Source organism: Mugil cephalus, chromosome 3 (genome assembly GCF_022458985.1).
Source record: "Mugil cephalus isolate CIBA_MC_2020 chromosome 3, CIBA_Mcephalus_1.1, whole genome shotgun sequence".
NCBI classification, from domain to species: Eukaryota; Metazoa; Chordata; class Actinopteri; order Mugiliformes; family Mugilidae; genus Mugil; species Mugil cephalus.
Genome location: NC_061772.1, coordinates 7176082 through 7198530, shown reverse-complemented (window position 1 = coordinate 7198530; position 22449 = coordinate 7176082). Strand labels below are relative to the sequence as shown.

The 22449-nt window shown below is 41.0% G+C and overlaps 1 long non-coding RNA gene across 5 annotated transcripts in view; it reads left to right on the top strand.

Annotated features, from left to right (window-relative positions):
- Positions 1-22449, top strand: part of LOC125005593 — a 130071-nt gene that overhangs the window by 71833 nt on the left and 35789 nt on the right. For 4 of the 5 annotated variants that reach the window (XR_007112461.1, XR_007112464.1, XR_007112463.1 and 1 more), the window contains 2 exons: positions 7322-7468; positions 8750-8827. This is a non-coding gene — a long non-coding RNA (uncharacterized LOC125005593). Of the gene's footprint in view, positions 1-6040; positions 6408-7321; positions 7469-8749; positions 8828-22449 lie in introns of those variants that run through there. The other variant, XR_007112462.1, reaches the window with a different exon arrangement.

Below are 22449 nucleotides of genomic sequence, written 5' to 3'. Positions count from 1 at the left end.
CTGAATGAAACTTTAGGAAATCCATTTAAAATGCCCTCTACAGCTTGGACTGTCAGAGATACAGCTGCTTAAAACCAGGGGTCACCTCCACACTTGTTTAATAGCTACTCAGAGCTCCTTGGTGAGTGTGTTTTGCCCTGACTGGCCATAAATACTCATGGACACGGCAGGGTTTATCTTTCTTAGTGTTTTAAAGGGTTAGCTTCTTTTTGAAGGAAAACACAATCAACTGGTCACCCTATGAAGGTTTGTAGCTCTGATCATGACAGGTATTGTACAGATAGCTTCAACACCAATACAAACTTCTAAAACCATTCATGTAGCATAATGCACTGCTCCTCTGTCCACTTCTATCAGCATGTTTCAGACACTCTTATTTTTGGCTCTTAATATTGTTAAACATCCGACCTCTGGTTTTTGGTATTATTACTATCCTTCGCCACACAATGCAAATCTCATATTACGATGTCCTTTGTAAAACTCAAAGTGAGCAAATTCAAGGATTTGGCAGGTATTGTTCCATTGAAGTTTTATTTTATGAGTTCACACTACATACATTGCATTTTTTAAGGGAGACACGTTACTAAAGGACTTCATACTTAAAAACCAGGATTTCCATTAGCTGACAATTACCAATTAGAATGAAAATGAAATATTGTTCATTTTCCTGACCCTGGACTGGTACAGGTCCTGGATGGTCAGTACCAGTAATCTTCTCTGCGGACCTGATTGTTCTTTACAGTATATCCCTGTCATGTATGGTGGCAGATCCAAACAAGACCATGATGGATGTAGTTAGGACAGACTAGATTATTGTTATATAGAAAATGATCAGCAGCTCTTGGGGTAGAGAAAGAAGGCCAAGCAGAGGTTGAACTTCTTGCATCAGCTCAAAAAGTTCAACCTCTGCTTGGCCTTCTTTCTCAGTGTCTATTTGCGAGGTCTACGTCAGGTCCTGTGAAATTGTGAACCCTAGGAACCTGAATGAATCCACGGTAGGGACGGTCCTGTTAAGGATCATAAGAAGAGGATTTGATGGGCTTTCTGAAATCCACTGTCATTAGCTCAAGCACAAAGTGGGATCAGTGGATGCTGAGGCACGAAGTGAGCAGAGGTTGCCAACTTCCTGCAGAGTTAATCATTACAGACCTCCAAACTTCACGTGCCCTTCAGATTAGCTCAAGAACAGTGCGTAGAGAGCTTCTTGGAATGGGTTTCCATTGCCAAGCAGCTAGATCCAAGCCATACATCACCAAGTGCAATGCAAAGTGTTGGATGCAGTGGTGTAAAACAGGCTGTCTCTGGACTCTAGTGCAATGGAGACATTTTCTGTGGGTGAGGAATCACACTTCTCCATCTGCCAATCTGATGGACCAATCTGGGTTTGGTGGTTACCAGGAGAGTGGTTCTTGTCTAACTGCATTGTGGGAAGTGTGAAGTTTGGTGGAGGGGGGATTGGTGTAGGGTTGTTTTTTAGGAGCTGGGCTTGGCAGTGAAAGGAACTCTGAATTCTTCAGCATACCAAGAGATGTTGGACAGTTCCATGCTCCTAAATTTGTGGGAACATTTTGGGGGTGGCCCCTTCCTGTTTCAAGATGACTGCGCACCAGTGTACAAAGCAAGGTCTTAAACTTAGACTTAGACAGACTTTAACGATCCATGAGGGAAATTACTTTGTCACCATAGCTTCATTGCACATAGAAGTAAACACTCATGAAACCACAAGAAAGATAAATAAAATGAGATTAAATTAAAGAAATTAAAAAAAAAATTACAGAATTAGCATTATGAAAATATACAAAAGTAGTTGGCAAAGTAGTGTCTAAAGTGATGTTTGGCCAGTTGCATAGCAACAGTGGTGTGGATCGTGTCGTCATGGTGTTTCTCATCAATGGTGTTTCCTGAGGGAGGGATGTAAATGCAAATGGCATGTGTCTGCCTGTAGAGTTCCGAAGCTGGACACATACTCGCCGCGGGCCCATGAACCAGGTCTCCCTCTGGGTTCCATCAAGTGCACACAGTCCATCGATCCCGATGCCGAAGACCTCACGTTTCCCATGAGTACAGATGACACCGACCCGAACCTCCTTCTCAGCTTTCCACCACCAACTCCAGCCTGGCATCCAAAGCATTTCTTCTGAAGTTTATCTTGTCTCAGGCCTCACTCCGGGCAGCTCAGGGGACAGTGCTAGCAGCGCTAGCAGCGCTAGCAGCCAATATCAGGAACACACCAACAGACACAATGATTTTATTTTTTGTGCCAAGTGCCAAGTGTCTTTAGTTCACACCTCTGTAATGTGAAAGCCAAATGCCAGCGACTTTAGGTCTTAACACACATGGGCTTAATGATTATTGACTCGCAGACGCTAAGATTTACTTTCTTGGATATCGGAATATGGCACCATTTTATTTTTTGATATTCAGTAGGATCGGAGCATTTTGGTTGGTGCTAAAAATGTATCGAAGTTAGGTACCCAGTCCTGACCTCAACCTGATAGAACACCTTTGGGATGAATTGAATGATGACTGTGATCCAGGCCTTCTCATCTATCTGAACAAATGTGCTTATGGAAGAATGGTCAAAAATTCCCATAAACACTAACTCTAAACCTTGTGGGAAGCCTTCCCAGAAGAGTCAAATCTTTTATAGCTGCAAAGGCTGGGCCAACCTTATATTAAACCCTATGGATTAAGAATTGGATGTCACTTAAGTTCATATGCGTGTTAAGGCAGGTGAGTGAATACTTTTGGCAATATAGTATATGTGTCATGCGTATCAACAATTTGATTAAAATTTTCAAGCTATGCAGCACCTAATAGCCTGTATGCATCTACAAGCTCAGTCATACACAGCATACATACATTTTCATGTAATTATCCAGTGCAGCAGGACAGCCTCAAAAATAGCCTGGAATGTATCTCTGTGTGTACTGTATGTGAACAGAATACATCTGCTGGAGGTTTTGTGGGTGCATTAGCTATCAGATTTATGTCTTATGATTCATGTTACGATTTTATGTGTCACTCAGTCATGTCTGATTATTGATATGAACAATCCTGTGGTATCATTAATGTCCTCTCAGCTCTACTTAATTTTGGCCTTTTAAGCATATCTATCCCTTTCTTCAGATTTTTTTCTCTCCTGTTTTTTCCACTGGCTGGTGGCAGGAGGGAACTTGCCATGCATTTCACGTTGAACTCAGAGTATGTTGCTATGGTGGTTGCTAGGGATTTAGCCTAGAGTGACGTGGAAAGTCCAAATATTAAAGGTGTCCTTCTGATGCAGAGGCAGTGGAAGCTGTGAGGAATGAGCAATCGCCTCAGAGAGTGTTTTTTTTATGTGCCCTTTTCATTGTCATGCCTTTCTCTTTTGAAATAGCAGAATTGATTTCCAAAACACAAGAAAGGACTGCATATGAAGGCACAAGCGACAACAGAAGGGGAGAGCACATAGATTTTTTCTTTTTGGCATGTATGTACATCCTCAGTATCTCATAAGAAATATCTTATTTATCTGCTAAAAAAACAAAGTAAGGACAACTGAAAGTACCACTTAATGTGTGCGACCATATTGTGTAACAGAAACTGTTTTCCTTATTGTTTCTCTTCCTAAAATTCTTGTTCTTAAAATACAGTGTACAGAGATTTCGATTTGAAATAATGTCCTTGACGGAGGATGTACAGAGTATAGAAAACATAATGGAACCATCCAACATAATTGGAATATCAAACGCCTAAAAGTAAGATCGGCCGAGCCCCGTTATATAAACCTTCACCTGTGGTTTTAAGGAGGAAAGCTGGAAGAAAATGTTGAGCCTGTTTTTCACTTGGCTTTATCAAGCTCCCGAAAGGTTAAAATACTGTTTGTTTGGTTATTTTCAATAGATAGACCATAAAGCTGTATCCATTTTGTCTGTGTCTATCAGGGTACCATTTCCTCCTATATATGTTTTTGTGCAAAGATTTCTGTTTTGATGGAAATAATAACTAATGTCCACATCGAGGGCTTTCCAAATGAAATACATAATGTGCCTCCTGTATCTCTGAGTTCTTATCAAAACCAAATGTGGTATTGACGACATTTATACTGTAGTGAGTTTGAGTTTCATAAGAAAAAGACTTAAAACGCATGGTAGCAGATAAACGCCCAACTTAGCAACCGAATGATTAACTAGCATGTTAAATATACTGCTGTTGTATGAAAGGAAATGCAGCTGTTGGGGTACACTTAAAACATGCTCCAGTTATGTATAATTATTACATTGGATCAACGTAGCTATTAGGTGGCTAACATAGCTCAGTAGAAAAAGATCCCAAAACAACAGATTAGAAGCCACGTGGCTGTAGTGTTGCACTGTAATGATGGAGGTGTTGATGATAAACTGTGTGTCCTAAACTACAATGCGCCTCTTGTCTATCGTTTTCTAACATCACTGTTGGATAATTTCACCTGATCTAGATACAAAGATGAAGAAAAATTTGCTTATTTTCTGTCTTTATCAGATTGATTAATATATTTTTACGTTTCCTTAAAATCCTGCGCAGCACATATGGGTATAGATAATTCTGTACTTAGTTTGGCACTTTTTGCTGGTCAGTACCTCAAATGGCATATAAAAATCACTAAAACGTTCTCATTATCTAGTAAATTGGAAGCAGAACACTCAAAGTATTGGCAAATTATCACTGACAATGGCTCTTCGCTTCCCATAACATCTTTGATTAGATGTTTGGATTCTTCATCGTGCCTTTCTTTTGGTGTGTGACCACTTGGTGTGAAGTCTTATTTAGCCTGTGGCAGTCAATAGCAGCCTAAATGATGATGTCCTCTGCCCAACTCAAGGATCAAGGCCTGGGGAGGGAAAGACCTGCCCTTCCTTTCCTCCCACTTTCTCTTGCACTGCCTTTCCCTGCGTTGCAGTCCACAGCTGTAGCAGCCATCACACAACCTCAGGCAGGCTAGTTAGCCCAGAGAAAAGAGCCTGAACCCCGATCAATAACTTTAGTCTTGTCTGCCTAATTGCTCATTGGTCAACATTGGCGCCAGACTATATGTAAGTGATGTTCCCCCGAGTGATCGACTTCGGCTCCATTTCTACCACTTCCCTCCTAGTGTTGGGCTTACGGTCTGCCCCTGTCTCTTCTCTCTTTTCTTGTATTCTCTGTTCACCCATGGTTGGAATGGAAAAACCTAACCTGATCGGCTTCTCCTCATCTCATCAGAATGAGACTGTCCAGAGACTAGAACAAGATGTGCCGCTCTCTCACCAGGCCCGTGACTCCAACGCTGCTCAGGTAAATATCCGGGTTTAATGACGAACGGGAAGATTAGCAAGTTACTCCCGCTCGCAATTTCACTGAGCGCCAGGAAATTAGCCAGTCTCGTTTTGGGTTTTCTGAACGGCTTATTGTATAATCTAATGCAGGCGCACTTTATGAGCAAGGTGCAGAGTATGGAGAGGGCAGTATTGATTGTGCTCATTGTGAATTATGTGAATAGATAAAAGTGTGAGTGTGCATATATATTAGGCAATTATGCGCTCAGGTGCTAATGTAAAAAATCTGCTGAATAAATATGAAATATGCCTCTATCAGCATCCAACTGGTGTCCCCCGACACTAGTCATTTGAGATGATAATTGGGAAAGAATGTTTGCCTTTTTCTGATGAGATGAGATATTGTGATAGCTTTCTTCAGTCTCAATTTAAATGTGTATTGATCAGTGTGAGGCTCGGGAGCTCAAACGAAAACAGCCGTACAGTCCCGCGCACTTGCATACTCTTTGTTTTTCACGTAATTTTTTTGGGAGAAATCTTAAAATCCGTGGACCAAAAACACTTGTCACTGTGTCGCTAAACATAAGAAGCTCATTTGTATTTGTTCTCACCCTCTTTTTCCAGTAGTAGTGTGCTAATGTCATGATTTAAATGAAGTATTGATCAGTTTAGGAGGGGAGAATAGAGAGAGAGGGAGCGATTGTGAGAGAAAGAAAGCAAGACCAGGGTTATCGGTGTGGATCGCACACAGAAAGAGAGTGCTAACGGATGAGACACGTTTTAAGCGATTCCGTGATGGAATGGATTTTGCATAATCTGTATTTTTTTTAATTCAGGAATAACCGCCAGCCTCTTTTTGTTTGACTTGCTCCAAGAGGGAAAAAAAAGGACTCTGAGATGAAAACATGGCTTTGGGCAGAACAACAATGGAAAGAAATGTTTTGTTTTTTTACATTTGTTTTTATTGATGGAATATTTGCCAGCCCATATGTCGATGGTTCAAAAATGGTTCGTCCTGGTTCCTGTCTGGGTCTCCATCTTGTCTGGTTGTAGTTCCCTCCGCATTAGCGACACTGCAGCAGCATCAGGCACACCGGACTAAAGCCTACGTCCAACTGAACCAGGGGCTAGGTTTGTTTGTCTTCCGCTTACTATCCTCCCTTCCTTTCACCCAAGCTCCCTCCTCTTCCTCTCTCTCTCACTGTCTTTGACTTGCTCCCCCCCTCCATCCCTTCCTCTCTTGTGATTTAGCACAAGAAGGTTTTATTAATTAGTGGCCTGTTTAATATCGTTGGCTCTCTTACTGGACGGGCAACTATGTCCAGTGTTGCAGGAGCAGTTTATCTCCCCATTTTCTAGCCATCATAGCTGCAACTCTGTGTGTTATATAGCAGCATTACCTCACAACGGCCACACATTTGTCAATAACTTTAATATTTATCTTTCATAAATATTTATCTTTTCATTGTTTATCACATATATTGTTACACTTGGCCCCTTTTCTGTTGTATTTGAGGACTCATTTTGTGCATTGATAAACGTGTTATATTAGTCACATCAAAATGACAGTGTATGTGTTATTTATTTGTAATCTTTTAATAACCTGTAATATAAAATGATAATTGCGCAGAAGTCTGGCTTATTTTTGATTTGTTCCTTTTTGAATGTTTTAGTATACTTAGAGTAAGCGATGAGTTGATATTTGTTAGCATTAAGAATCCATCCTAGCCATGAATACTTTTATGTTTTCTTATTTTACTGTGCAAAGGGGAAATGATTGTTTCGAAGAGGAAATACATTTGAAGACGATTTAGCCTAATTCTTAAGTGACAGTATTAGGCAGATAATATGCAGATAGGCCTGACTGTCTGTTAAGCACAGGACTCGGCCTGGCTGTATTTCCGTCGGCTTACGAGGATGGGGAACCATAGTGCATTTTAGCCTCCACCACAGAATGAGCAGGTTGGCTGCGCAGAGAGAGTAGTCTCTGTGCGCTGGATTGATTTTTCTCCTCTTCTCTGCTCCCTGCCTCCTTTGTGCTTCAGTGTGCTGGACATCCTGAAGCAAAGATCTCTCAGTCGCTGCCCGACCTGCAGAAGAGCTAAATGGATCTCGGGAGGACGTGTCGTATGCGGCAAAATCAGAAGCAGCTTCAGAGCGCGAGTCAGCAGGCCCAGGAGCTCCAGAGTCAGGTATAGTGCCCGCTGCTACTGTATGTCCAGATTTTCCCAGCAGGCCTCAGTCTCAAACCGATCATGCTTCTTGCATCCATCCTCATGAGTACATTCTGACCAGAGCAGTATCGTAGGGCACGCTTTCGTCTACATTTCATCTCTGTGTTGCTTCATATTTATGAAATGCATTTTTACGCGAGGCATCTCACTCCAGTGCAGCTTGATGAGTCACAGTGAAAATTTTAGGAAATCGTATAATATTTGTATATTAATGACTAAAGTAATTAAAACATGTTGCTTCCAAAGGGAAACAATGATTGACATACAGCCGGACATGCATGCACACTGTACCTGTAGAGTCGAGACGTCTTCTGTGTAGCCGTCACTTAGTCAAATTGCCAGACGAACCACACCCAGGGTTCTGATGATTGATGACTGGTTTTTGACATGTGGTCAGAGAAAAATGTCGCTTGCCACTTTCCCAAGGAGAAAAAGCACCCAACAGTGTCTGACTGTGTTGATTGCTGCCATATGTGTCACCTGTTGCTAAGCCTCTGGGCAGACTGTGTTTGTGGTGATCAGTCAGAGCCTAAGGTGTCATCTCAGTTGCACTCACCAGTATTGTTGACTGGAACATTCACAGTGCTGTCTTTCATACTTCCTGCTGAGTTTCTCTGTCTCCCTACATCTTATTACCAATACCAAATTCACTCTCCTTAGTAAGTTCTTTAATGAGTCTTATTGAAAAACTGTCAAGAGACTGGGCTCTTAATTCTTTATTTCTGCCCATTATACATTAAAGATGTTCTGTGGTGTTTTGGACCCAAGTGGTAATGTAGAACAAAATTTCAACTGGGCTAGTTTGTAGCTTCTTTGTGCAGGAAGGAAATACACTGTAGGCCTCAGAGATACATTTAAATGATGATGATTGCATAGTTCAATATATCTTGAAATTCTGCATCTTACTGTTCTTTTCAATGTTCATAGTTAATAAAATTCTGCTTGTCCATTCATGAAATCATGAACTGATCACGTGTGATGTGTCACACAGTTCTGTAGCTACAGTGGCTACAGCACAGATCCCATATAGACACTGTTCACAATCAACATTTTGACTTCTCACTGTGGGGACATCACAAGTGTCTTATGGCTTTATTACATGTATGGGAGGTTCAGTGTCAATTAATACAAATAATGTTTTCATTTAGGGGATGATATACATGTCAAATAGAGTCATTATTTAGACTGTGCTGTTGCATTTTTTTTTTTTTTAAATCTCTTTTTATCTGTTTTCTTTAGCTGCAGTTAATGGGTGTCTGGTGCAGATGGATTCAGACTGATGCACTAATGGGCTATCAGCAGGAGTGGAGATCTCAGGTCAGGCTATTTTCAAGAATTTACCACCGTGCATACTGACCATCACACCTCCTCACAGCATGCTACATTTACACGCACATGGACACATAGACAGGACAAATACAGCGGAAGAGCAGTCGCACAAAGAAGCCGACCCTGGTCCAAGATAAAGCCTTACTCGTTCATGTTAACTCTGCAGGATCTATAGATTGTGTAAATCTTTAGTTGTCAGCGAATATACCAAATTATCCAAGTAGATGCATTGTTGCTTTCTCTGTACTATATCAAGATTTTAAGGGTGATGAATTATGGCAATACATAATGTAAGTGTGTTCCTCTCATGTATTGTAGTATTTTTTTTGCTTGCCTTGAAGATAATTACCCTGGGATGGTTTAAAAAAAAAAAACAAATACCCCTGTGATCCTGATGGACATTGTTTGAAAAATCATTCTCTCCAGAGAATGACAGGAATGACTGTAAAAACAACAACAACAAAAAAATCATTGCTTATGCAAAACAACCACCCGTCACACAGCCACACTATTTAAAATATTAGTTTCACTATTTCATATTTCAGTCTTGAAACTTTGAATGAGTTTCTCCAGCTTCACAGGTGTTTTGGACCTGATAACATTAAAGTGAATAGCACTTGAACTCGTCTAACCTAGCACTGTTGATATAAAGAACGTTTAAGCCCAGCCCATCCTGTGTCATGGTTGTTACCACAAAACTCAACTAAAGATGTTGAATATCTCTTGAAAAAAAAAACCCTTATAAATGAAGACACAGATATGCTGCAGCCTTTTTATATAAACCTGACAGGTGAAAGTAAAAGCTATGTTGTGTTATGCTGTGCCCACATTACTGACCACAAACCAACAGGGTACAAGTCATTTTCAAAGGAAGCAAGCGACATTAACTACAAACTGACACGTTATAAATCATAGTTGAACTGGCTCCAACTTATTTCAGCAGCCCACTGGCGTGGCAACGTGTCAGTTATATATGTTTGTTTCACAGTTTCTGCTTGGAGTGGATGACAAAATTCAGCAGCGTCAAAGAGTGCCTGAGCAGACAGGCTGCCTAGCTGGTCTGCTTGTCTATTTTATCACTTGATGTGTGAATGTAGCATTCGGCTCTGCAACCCAAATGTATGTTTATACACAAGAACTTCTCCCTGGGGCTAGTATCTAGCCAGAATATAATGGCCATGCAGTCACTTTTTATTAACTATTTACTGTATTTAGCAAGTTACTGAGTGAGGCTAATGCACCAAAACTCTGACTGAACTCCGTGAAGCTTGTTACATTAGACTAGCTTTTGACAGGTAGCAAGAATGCAAGAAAACAGGCAGTCAGTTTTTGAGTTTGATCATTACTCTTAAATTGTCCATCACACGCACATTTTTAGGAGTTAAAGAATGGAGGCGTTCCAGTCTGTGGAACATTTCAACACAAGTTCAGCAACCACGTGTATTCAGCGTATGAAACTTATAACAGACGGTTTCTGGGTCAGCCATACAATAACGCCTTGGCCAACTCTTTACATAAGGACCATGTAAGGGTGCCTGCAATCAAGGTGGCAATCTAATCAAGAGGTGCAGAGAAAGTCAGAAAAGAAGAATTGAGTTGAGTTTCATTCTCTCTGTAGGTGGATTGCTAATGGCAAAGTTTCCACAGACTGTGGGCCATGTGCCTGAATACTTCAAAATCTTGGAGAGAAGCTTTGTGAACTGATAATCACCGAGTGCTTTCCCCCTTTGTTGGCGGGGTTGATCATAACTGTGAAAATAATCAATGATTCGCACAAAATACAAAAATTTGGTAGGCATTTGACACACATTTATTTCAGGCCTTTCTTAACAACAGCAGTGGGTGGTTAAGGTGGAGAAAAGCAATTGGCAGCACTTTGCCCAGTATGTGCTAAATACACCATATATGTATTTTCCTCTTTTCTTATTAGGGATTTAGATTTCTCAGGCGTTGCTGATACTTTAGGCATAAAATGTCAAGCATACATCCATACAATCCCCACTTTTAACAGTATAACAATACAAGTGGTAAAGTTTAAAGAATGTTGTACTGTTTGAAAACAGCTCTTTATGTATATATGTGATAAGTCTGACATGTGCCTGCTTGTGTGTCAAGTGAAAGTGTTATTGGAAAGGATAAGGAGTTCTCTATATTAATTCTTGAGGTTTTAATGTCTGATGTTTAACAATCACATTGGGTGTGGTGTTCGTGGCGCATACTTTTTCTTTGTATTGTGTGAATGTGGCTTTGTGTGTGCTTGTACTGTAAAATGTGAATTGGTTTTCCATCCTCTTTTTGCAGTTTCTCCATTAGCTTGAATGAACAGAACAGTACAATTAGGATGATCAACTGCTATGTTTACATGAATAAAATTTCTACAACTTTGATTAAAACACTTCTAATTACTGATTCTAAATGAGCCGTATTTACATGCCATAAATCATTAACCACAAAGCAACTATTTTGACATGCTCAAAGTGGTTCTACCCACCATGTGTTGAATCCACAAAAAAAGCATTGACGATATTCACTGGCAAAAAATGGATAACATGAACCGAGATGGACCCATGTTGGGAGTGAGAGTTCTTCCCCATGTCAATTCCAACTCGGGTCAGGTTTTCAAACATGCAGGTCTTGAACAACTCCCAGTTTTGTTACCACCGTGTTTATGTCAGTTGTGGAAAAATCATATTTTTTCCAACAAGAGAGACAATCAGATTGAGCATGTACATGGTATCTTTTATTATTATTTTTTATTATTTTCCTTGAATGGATTATTTCTGAATCCAATTGAAAATGTGTCCCATTCAGTCGAGTCTGCTCTCACTGACGTGGTCACAAATCCACTTTTGTTCTGACTCGGCTATTTTACTGATTATATTAGTAAAATATTAATGTCCTTGTAAATGACAGAAAAAATTGAACATGGACATTGCTTTATTTAAAAATGTAGTGCGCTTGCTATTAGAGTGGATGCAAAGAGAAGGAATGACCACGTTTCCACACACCACTAGTTATACTTTCAGAAGTAGCACAAGGACACTATATTTACCTTATACACCCATGTTTTTGTTTGGAGGTGATCATGTGTTTTTCATGAATGTTTCATATATTTGGTTTTATTATGTATGCCTGTCTGTGTGTGTCATTCAAGTATAGCAGTCAAGATGGACAGCAGCAAGCACCCAGGTGGGCCACAGATGTAAGATGTAGCTAGGTTGTACTGTGCAGTCCACTGCCATTGTCACGTGTCAATACACTGTATCATCCCATATACCATCCAATATTTGGCTGTGTCCTAATTAGAAATGCAATATTTAGTGACATTTACTTGAGCTGTGTTTCATATACGGACAAGAATCAGTTACATGAAGAGAGTGAAACATTTATATCGGAAAGGATGGAATACCTGAAAAATGTACTTTTATTATCATACCATTGCTATTGCTACCAATGAAAACGGTACATGAGCAGCATTGTAAACAAGCAACCAACTTGACTTTGCAGCATATAGTTATTACTAGTGCTATCCTTCTACATCTTGTATATATTTCTTTGCGTTAGTGCTTTAGGGTTTGATGCAGTGCCTCTCTCTCTGTGACGTCCATTACAGCAACACTACATTATTCTTATACACTGGAGGTTTAGGAAATTGTATGTGAGAGAAAAGAGGATTTTATGCGTGAGTGCTGGTGCAGGCAGAAACATTCTCTGCAGGCATACAGTAGAGGTTTTGTTTTTGTTTTATTCATGCACATGTGCATTTATACATGTGTGTGTATGTGTGTGTGTGTGTGTGCGCGCGCACATGTGTTTTTCTGGTATTTGTCTCCTCTGTCTCCGTGTCACCTTTGTTGACTTTGTCTCTATTTCTGCAACACTGTGCCCTCCGCTTTAATGACGCATACATCCTATCTCCAGTCACTGCCTAATCCCAGCAGCGCTAGCTCAGGAACAGATTACTGCTTCCAGACACCAGAGGAGAAGAGCAGAGAAAGGTGGGGGGTGGAGGGTGGAAAGAGATGCCTCGGTGATACAATATACAGAGAGATCGAGGGGGTCAACACGTGCATGTAAAAGTGAATGTGCACACATGCTGTATACATGTAATGTCAGCATATTTACAGCAGAGACATCCACTAAGATGTCTTTTCAATAGTAAATACCATCATCTGACTTTGGCTTTTTGTTAAGGCAACATGTTCATTTTCGTTTGGTCATTGACATAAAAACAACTTTATTTGATATTTATTTAACTTGACTTGTCACAAATAATATACAAGAACACGACAGTATGTAGGAGTGACACAATATGAGGAGAGGTTTCAAAGAAAGAGGCTGGACATCTGCATTTTTCTGCTCACCCCAGACTGAACATCTTTCCACTACATGCTGAGTAGACCAACATGGTTCCCACTTTCATAAGTTACAGCTCAGTCAACAGAAACAAATACAGATGTCTAGCTCTTATTTTATGATAGAATTTTGTTCCTATATTTCGTCTCTATTGTGGAATCACATTTTGTTTATATTTAGTCTTTACTCAGACTGTTCCTGCTACTGCAGCCTGACAGTGGCAAATCAGGCTGGTGCTTTGTTACACACCCAAATTTGCTTGCTAATATAAAATACAGTAATACTGTATTAAAGGTGTTGGTGTAGCATATGGCTGTCTAGTTGTTAATTGGAGGATCTTGCTGCTCAGGTGTAAATAATTGGGAGTTTCTTGTGCTGAAGTAGTGTTGTCTATCCAGCAGCTGCTGTCATCATGCCAGCTGCTTCCCAAGAACATGACTTTTAGGACCAAATGATTGCTAATAAAACATTTGATTGAGAGAAGAAGAGAGTGAGAACCATAAACAGGCAGGATTCTGCCCTTTAATTTCACCATCTCCAGAGAATTGGTTTAGCTGTGCTGCAGAATAGGTCCCACACACAAGCAGTTTAGTTGTCTGCCCAAGGACTGAAATTTAATTTACCCTGTGTGTTGTCAGTGCGGTGGTGTGTGTGCATGTATCTGTGTGTATGTGCATACGTCTGACTGTCTTTGTCTGTGCCTGTGTGTCTGTCTGAATGAGTTTGGAGTGCCTGTCTGTATAAAAAAGGAGAAGCTTTGCATGAACTGCATATGAGAGTTGTATTTGTGTGTTTTTTCTGTGCTCTCTTTTTTCATAGTGACTCCATGTATTTATATATTTTTTTCAATTGATGTGATACCATTCTTCTTAGCTGCGAATCTGTACAGTAAACATTGTCAGTTCATTCTAGAAAAGTTTTTGACAATAATTTTGTATTGATCCTTTGCTGATTGCATGTTTAGAAAATGCAGCAGCTGAATAGTTTAGCGACGGCTGCGTTGGCTTTTCACTGTGGCTCGTCTGCGACGGTCCTTTGTGCGTATGTGCGTTTCTGTTTATGTGTTTAGGTGCAGGTTCCTGATGAAAGCCTAGAGCAGAGGCATATATCAGAGCTCCAGCACTAATAAAAGGCCAGCAAGCTGCGCTCCTCTCCTTCTGGGAACAGCACTGCTTTTTACTGCTTCTCTGACAGCAAGATAAAGTGCCCTTCCAATTAGAAAAATATTTGGCCACATACCTACCAACAGCGATCCTAGGTTTTTATTTTTCATGCCATTTGATCAGGAATCCTTGCTATTTTTACAGTTTGCTTTCTTATCATCATGCCTTGGGTATGTACATGTTAATGCACCCCCCCCCCAACATTTTGCTGTATAATGAAATAACAATGGTTTTATTTTAGTGTCTCTCCTTTTTTTTATTTTGCTCTTTGTTTCATAAGGGTGGGGCTGCGTGCAGTTATGTATTTGGTTTGGGTTTGGGAATAAGACTGTATGTGTTTTAGCATATTGCATGAGAGGATTCGTGCGGCTGCGTGTGTTTGGGTTGATGTCATTCTTGTTGCCCCCGTCATCCGTCTTCGCCTCATACAGAGATGTGTGCATATACACTTAACTGCTGACGCTAGCCCCCATCTCTGTTTAAGAATATTGTAGATGTTTTTTCTTCCTACTTTCCAGAGAGTGCATTAAAATTAAATTCTCTCTTGTTGTTGTGAAAAGAGGCACACGTAAAAAATAATTGGCTGTAGGAGAGAACAAAGGGCTGGCTCCTCTCTCCTCCCTGCACACCACAGCCAGGCATTAATACCAAGCCTGCTGCATTGTTCTACTGTCTGCAGCCATCCCCCTAGCCAGACACTCAGCTCTGGAGAAGTCACTTTTAATGTCTGATAATCAAGGTGAATTTTCAAAAAGCTGCCATTTTCAAATGATGGCGTATATATTATGTGTAGATGGGAGTTCAGGAGTAGAGGAGCCCCACTTTGTGAGAGAGAGGGAGCTCCTGCAATGCAAAGTGAAAGAGAGACACCTGATGGACACTGAGGGAACTGTCGTATTTTTTACTGGGATCAGAAATCTGTGAAGGACTGTATCCAGCTGGAATATCAGTGTCACATTTGAAAATGGCCTGATAATTTGCTTTGATTTTAATAAGCGTGCTTTTGGTATGTTTTTTCCAACTGCACCAGAGCGTCTGCTGCAAAATAAGTGACCCAGTATTGCAGCATCCGTGTGTGTTTCCTGTGGTTGTATTTCCTGTGTAATGTATTTCTAGACTGCAGAATCTCCCTGCTGTTGCCTCTTGCTGAAGGGAGCTCTTGTGCAGCATTATTGGGGATTCAGGCATCCAGCAGCAGAGCAGTGGAGCTCCATTTCCCTGCTACAGGGCACAGACTCATCTTCGCCTTGCTCCTCCCATCCCCCCTCTCCCCCCACCACTAGGTATGATTATTTCTCCTCCGCTCCACCGCACCATTATATTCCAGGTCTGCAGTTACCCCTCCCTGCTGTCATTTTTCATGGCATGTTTTTGCCCATGTGCAGTGCTGCACATTTGCACTGTGCCTGTGCAATATGTTAAGGAGGTGAATATATGCAGTGTGCAGAATGTAATAAGTATATATTTATTTTCTTTGCTGGTGATTTACTGTTTTTTCCGGTGCTTGAGAAGAAAGGCCGGCTCTAGCCATGTATCTTAACAAACATGACTGCTGCGTATGCACTCGCCTCCAAGGCTTTTTACTCACCGGGGAAACCAAATTATACATCTGAGGCAGACTGGTTGTTTTTCGTGCTATGACTGTTAAAAACCTCCTTAGTGTTTTCAGGTATAAGCTTTGCCAGCTGGGTATGGTTTTGGCTTTGTATGTGGCATTTGCCGCAATGCTGACAGTCCATCAGGTGATCGAAAAAGGGTTTATGCATTTCCTGGTCTTAAAACACTCCCCACATAATTGACATTTAGCCAGCCACCTTCAGGACAGTTTGATCACCACCTTCTGTCTACCCCTCCATACTGCTCCCCAGTAGTCAAAAGGAAAACAACGCAGACATTATAGGAGCCTGCAAAAATCAAAACACAAACACACAACACATAACACATGGCTGAAATTGACATTATGCTCAGAGGGCAAGTTGATCTAACCTTGTGAAACAGTAAGATTTAAATGGATTCTATGCTGGGAGCAGCACGAAGCACAAGTCTCCCTCTGTGAGGCTGTCACAGTGGGAAACTTGCAGATTTGCACAACAGACAATAAAAAAAAAAGTCTTAAAGATACACTACCTAATTTAGTTATTGTGCCCACTACACAATATCCCAACATCTCTTCACTGGTGATGAATTTAAAAACATCAACAGAGAGCAGGAAAAAGGAAACGGGAACAGGAAATTTGGTGGCGATATAGGAAACTACAATAACCATAACAAAATCAGCAGATGTGACAGGAAAGTATGATCCAGTGTGTACGTATTTGTGTATTTGTGTGATCGTCACTGATAATTTGAAGCTGTCTCTAAAAAGAGTATTTTAATGTTCTAGTTCAACATTGATATAACATTGAAAATAAATTGAAAAGTGTTTGTAAATGTTTGCCTTTTTGTCATTTTGCAGTCTCCTATATACAGGAAAGCAGTGACATCCATATTTTAACATATCTACTGTTTTTGTTTCTATTCGGTATTTTAGTAGTATTCTTCCCTCGGCTTTGGACAACGGTGCACATTATATCATATCAAATCGTGTATCGGAAATATCAAGAGTGAGCTGGCAGTCCCATATTACATTGTCATATCTTGCAGTGTGCAGACCAGCAGAACAAGGAGGCTCAAATTCCATGTTTGTGTTGATTCATAAAAATGCACAAATCTGAATACATCTCAGGGCTCACGGTGCCTGTTCACGTTCCCATACCCTGCACCTGATACCTGATACAGTGCCTTGATGTAACATTGTTTATAGATAACTTGGTTCTGCCTTCAATGTGATTGCATAATAGCCAAGCATTCAAATGTGCGGCTGCTTTATTTGTTCCCCGGCAATACTAGTGGTAGCATTATTTTTCTGTGGCTGGTTGGAGGGCATGCTTTCAAAGTGTTGATCTCAGCTGTGGTGCAGAATAAAGAGAAAGGAGGAGGGCAGGGCCGCAGGCATTCTGATGAAAGGATGTGTGGGGAATCTGGAAAGTGGAGAGAGAGAGAGCGATAGAGAGAGGGAGTCTTTTGCCAGGCCGGTGTGGCAGAGCAGGGCTGGCTCTGTGCCAGTCTGGGCACAGTGCCCACGAGGAGGCAGTGTGTGGCAAGCACTGACTGAAGCACGGAGAGAGACACGCAGATACCAAGAGAGCAACTGAGAAACACAAATGTGTCTGTGGGGAGGAGGTGGGGAGGGGGTCTGAGGATGACTGGCAGAGGAGGTTTAGTCTGCATTTGCATGTGAAGTAGCCAGGTTGTGATACAGCAGGAGAGTGGAAAACTGCAGGGAAGAATGAGGGGAAATTTCCCAAGTAGTGTTATGTCACCGGCTCTATTACCAAACCCAGGGTGGTGTATACGAGCATTGCTGGTTAAACTTGCAGTTGAGTTTGTATCCTGTTCTCACTGACGAGGAGCCAGTGCAACAATTGGCGCAGTTCATTTAATCAGGCATGTGTGTTTCATTTAATCACACACTTGATTGTTGCTGTTAATTGCTTTGTCTACGGTTTCTTTATGCACTGCCTGGGTAAATACTCTCTCTATGGGACACAAATGTTATCTTTCTGCCTTGTATGCATTAACATATTGTTTGCTTTTCTACATATTATCTTTCCCTCTCCCTTCCTATATTTCTCTTTCTCTCTCACACACATTCTCTACTTCTGTCTCTTTCTCTTTCTCTCTCTGTTCTCCTCTTTGTATCCTTAAAATATTCTGCACACCCCTCAGCAGTTCCGCATGGCAGACAGCCCTAATATAATCTGTGCGTCTGAATTCTAATTTATACCGTCAGGATAAAATAAATAGTCTGCAGTTAATTATGGGGAGCCAGCTCCTGGCTTTGCCCCGGTGATTTATGAAGTGCACGTAGGCATTCTGCAACGCATTTTTCTTAATTTATTTTTAATCTGTCTTTCAATTAATTTTGGTGCAAACGTCTTAATGATGGCAGAGGGCTGTGTTAATGAGGCCTGTGAGGTAAAATGAACAGCCACTTGCCCCTATGGGGTGGAAGTTAAAGGCTTCGATCATAGGGTCATGCAGAGGGTCTTGTAAAGTCATAGAAGTTCATGTCTTCCCCCAAATTTTCCTGCTTTTTTTGGAACTGTTTTATTTGACTTCCTCCAGTGAATACAATACAATACAGTACAATACAATACAATACAATACAATACAATACAGTACAACACAATGTCAGTTGTTCTCAGTGACTGGCATCTTCACACCCACCATCACGGCTGTTTAAGCTGGTTCATTCAGCTGTTGTGTAGGAAGTGCCACTCTATTCTTCAACTACGCCCATTTTTCCAGTGATTTTGACATTGCATGATTCTTGAATTTGCACATCTTGTTGACTACTCCCAAATTCAGCTCATGAATAAAAGTTGTATTCACAGAGGGATTGAGTGAGCTGTTTTTTTGTGAATTTCTTTTTTTTTTTTTTTTTTTTTTGAGACTAATGACTTCCCAGTAAAGTAGAGCTACAGTGCAGCTTTCTTAGTTTGACTGTTTGCTGACTGACCAGTTTGAGTAAGTGGATTTCAGGTGTTGTTTTTTCCTTTCATTGAAGCTTGTGTTGATGCGCTCTCTGCTTGTTGGTACAGTTTTTGTCCATGTGGGCCTTGACTCTTGGCTCTAAGAGGAGGGGAAGAAAGCTGTAGACTGGCCCGACAAACTCCCAGACACAAAAATCCCTCATATGATTACCAGCATTTGATCCATGATTTCACCTCCTCTCAAATCAAACCAATTTCTCTACCGTACTTGTTATTCACCATCATTTTCTGCCAATTAGCACAGAGCCTGGTGCTGCACTGGGGGGACCTGGTGAAGGGAAGGCAGGAAGGCAGACTAACTGTGGTGGTCATCTACCAGACTGCTCTCTGCATCAGGATGCTCTCATTTACTTCCTCCACGTCCACCCATTTATCTCCCTTTCCTCGCTCTCCCTCTAAGTCTCTTCTCTCTCTCTTTTTAATTTTCCTCTCAAAAACAGATCCTACATTAAGCAGCCAAGCATGGCTGGGTGCAGTGCCTCTCTTGAAAGAGCAAAGGAATGATTTAATTTCTCCTCCTCTTCGTCTCTGCGGCCTCCTCTTTCTGCTCATACACAGATCATTACACACAAAGGCCTTATTTTCATCTCCCTGTGAGGGCACATGCAGGGCTTTAACTAGTCAGTCACGCCATGGCCATTGCTGACGATCAATACCTGTGGTCAGGACAGAGCACGCGGTGCCTCCTAAATAGGCCCTGCAGGTCCAACCATAAAACACCTTTTAGGCCAAACATGCCACCCCATAAATCGCCTCTTTTTTTTTCTTTGCTTATTTTCCTAGCTTTCATTCCTATATGGGAGTGAAGGCAGCTAAGTCTATGTTAGATAGCATACACACTGAGCTTGGATAATGATGATTAAGAGGTCATGACACTATCCAGAACATACTGCTAATCGAAAAGGTGGATGGAAGAGCTGACATCAAATACATTACATTATTGGGGCTGGGTTTTTCAGATACAGTTGCAAGTAAATGTTTGGGTGCTCCTAGACATGAGGTCATTTCCTCAGACCTCATCAGATGATGATGATGCCAGCTGAGAAATTCTCTGAAAACTTACAGAAGAGAAACTAAAGTAGAGGAAGTTATCATCATGATCCCAGCTTGTGAAAGTGAAAATCAAGATAACATGTGGAAGACAAAGAAAACTTTCAGAAAAAAAAAACTTGCATGTCTGCTTGGCAGAAAGTCAAAGCAAAATCCCCACATGTCTGAAAAGCAGCTACTGGAATGTGTAGCTGACACAGGAGTGGTGTTCCACTGTGGACCAATTAGGCACAAACCAGGTACATGAGTCATCACAGAGGAAACCTGACCTGCCACCTCATCACACAAGTTAAATTCAAAGTATGTAAAGCAACATCATTTAGAAACAAGTCTACTGGAAAGAGGAAATTAAAATTGCACTTTGTCCAAAACCACCAAGGATACGTTAAGAGAAAAAAATCAACAGCTTTTGCTGAAAAGAACATCTGGTGGTGGAGCTTCTTTGGGATTATTTGCAAACTGGTCGCACAGGGAACACAATAAATACCAGCAGGGAAGTGAATATATTGAATAAAATACAATGCATGTCCACAGATTTGTTGTAGAATCACATTTAAACTGCACCTGTTTTTCTTAGCAGGAACAGAAAGAAAAGTTGGGAGCAACACACTTGGTGACATTAGAAGTACTATAATCTGTTAAGACATCCGGGCATGGTTTAATTTAAATAGTAAGCAGAGACGTATTAATGAGATTTTACTCAGTTGGAACCCAAATGAAAGTGAGATAAGCTCAGAGGAATAGTCAGTTCAAGTTTTTCTGTATGGATAGTTCCCTGTTTGGTTTGTGGATTGCAGGGCTGGAATAAGTGATATATGGACCAGATGAGAGTAAGCCTGGGGGCTGCTAGACTGAAACAGAAAAATAGATGTGTTTCTCATCTTGCTTTCGCCTCCGAGGCTCTCAACTGGCCTGATCCCTACATTAACCAAACAGATAGCCAACAACTTTAATTACCTTTGCATCCAGTCGCTCTCCCCATCCACTACTCCCCACTTTGCCTGTGCAAATGAAAGAAAGTGAGGGATAAAAGGAAGGGAAGCATAATTACTTATTTTACTGGAGTGGCGCAGAATGCCTTTTGCCAAATGACTCTAATTCCAAATGGTTAACAAGATTTTTCTTTTTAATAGAGCCGAATCCATGTGACAGCAAATTGCTTTCCTATTTGGGGCCTTAATGGCTTTCATAGTTTGCACTTCCAATAAGCAGTAAACTCGGAAATTAATATTGCACACTGTGTTATGATGCAAATGGGAGCGAGATAGGAGAGCTGTACCTTCATGCAGAAACCTCTGATTAGATCCATAATTGCTCTGGTGGGATGATTTGTCCCATTTGTTTGAGCCTATTCATTTATTTGTACAGTTTTTGTCCCCACGCTTCAATACAGCATCATTATTAGCGGCATATCTGCATTTCTGTATGTTGTGTTTTGCTTTTGAATGACTTTTAATCAGTTCTGATGCAAGATAAACATATCCATTATGAGAAGTGTTATTCTTAATGGCTGACCATGCCGTCGATGAGCTTCACACTTTTGGTTTGTATTCGGTGATGTACCCTAAAAAATAATATTTTAAGTATATCCATTAGTACACTTTGTCTTATGATTGAGACAAATTCTGAAAGACACCTCTTTTTGCTTCTCTTGTTTCAGAGTAGATTTCTATGAGTCTGCTGTTGGCCGCAATCTAAAAAGACATATTTGTGCAAGCTGTTTCTCGATTAACTTTTGATCCAAGTCATTTCATTTCCAATTCCATTTTACACATTCTCAAACATTAATCTCTGCCTGTGCATAACATATTGTATTCTTAATAAGGGGATCACAGATCAGGCAGCACATACTATATAGGTATGTAGCTGCACTGATCAGATCAGAGCATACATTTTATGACAGTCACTATCCACAGCTGGAGCTTATATATCACCCTACTGTACCACCATCATAACCAACTACTACCTGTTCTATTGATACATTTTTTTTTCCCTCAGTCTGTTTCTCTGTTTTGTAAGAACCGTCCTGCTTTGTACTCCCTCCTGGACGCCTCAACATCAGAAGCCGTATTTCAATGCAGATTTTGTGAACACTAACACGGGTCTCCCTTAGCTCTGTGCTCAGTCCTCTAGGGCTGTCATTAGGAAGAGTGGGTTTGAGACTGCCTTGGGTTGGTTTGGCTGTAGTTGCACCAGCAGACACTCAGCCACTCTGACCCGCAGACATAAATAGCCAATAAATTCAGTTGGATCAGCCTGTGATTGCTACCAGCGATTGAGGTTAAGTGTCCTTTGGTGTACGGTACAAGCGTAGCAGCGGTTCAGCCAGACACCGGTCACGTGACCACGCATATACAGTCTTATTCTTTGCCATATTGCCATGGCAACTGTTCATTTCTTCTCAGCACACTCCCATTTCACCTGTCATTCTGGTAATTGGCTCTGA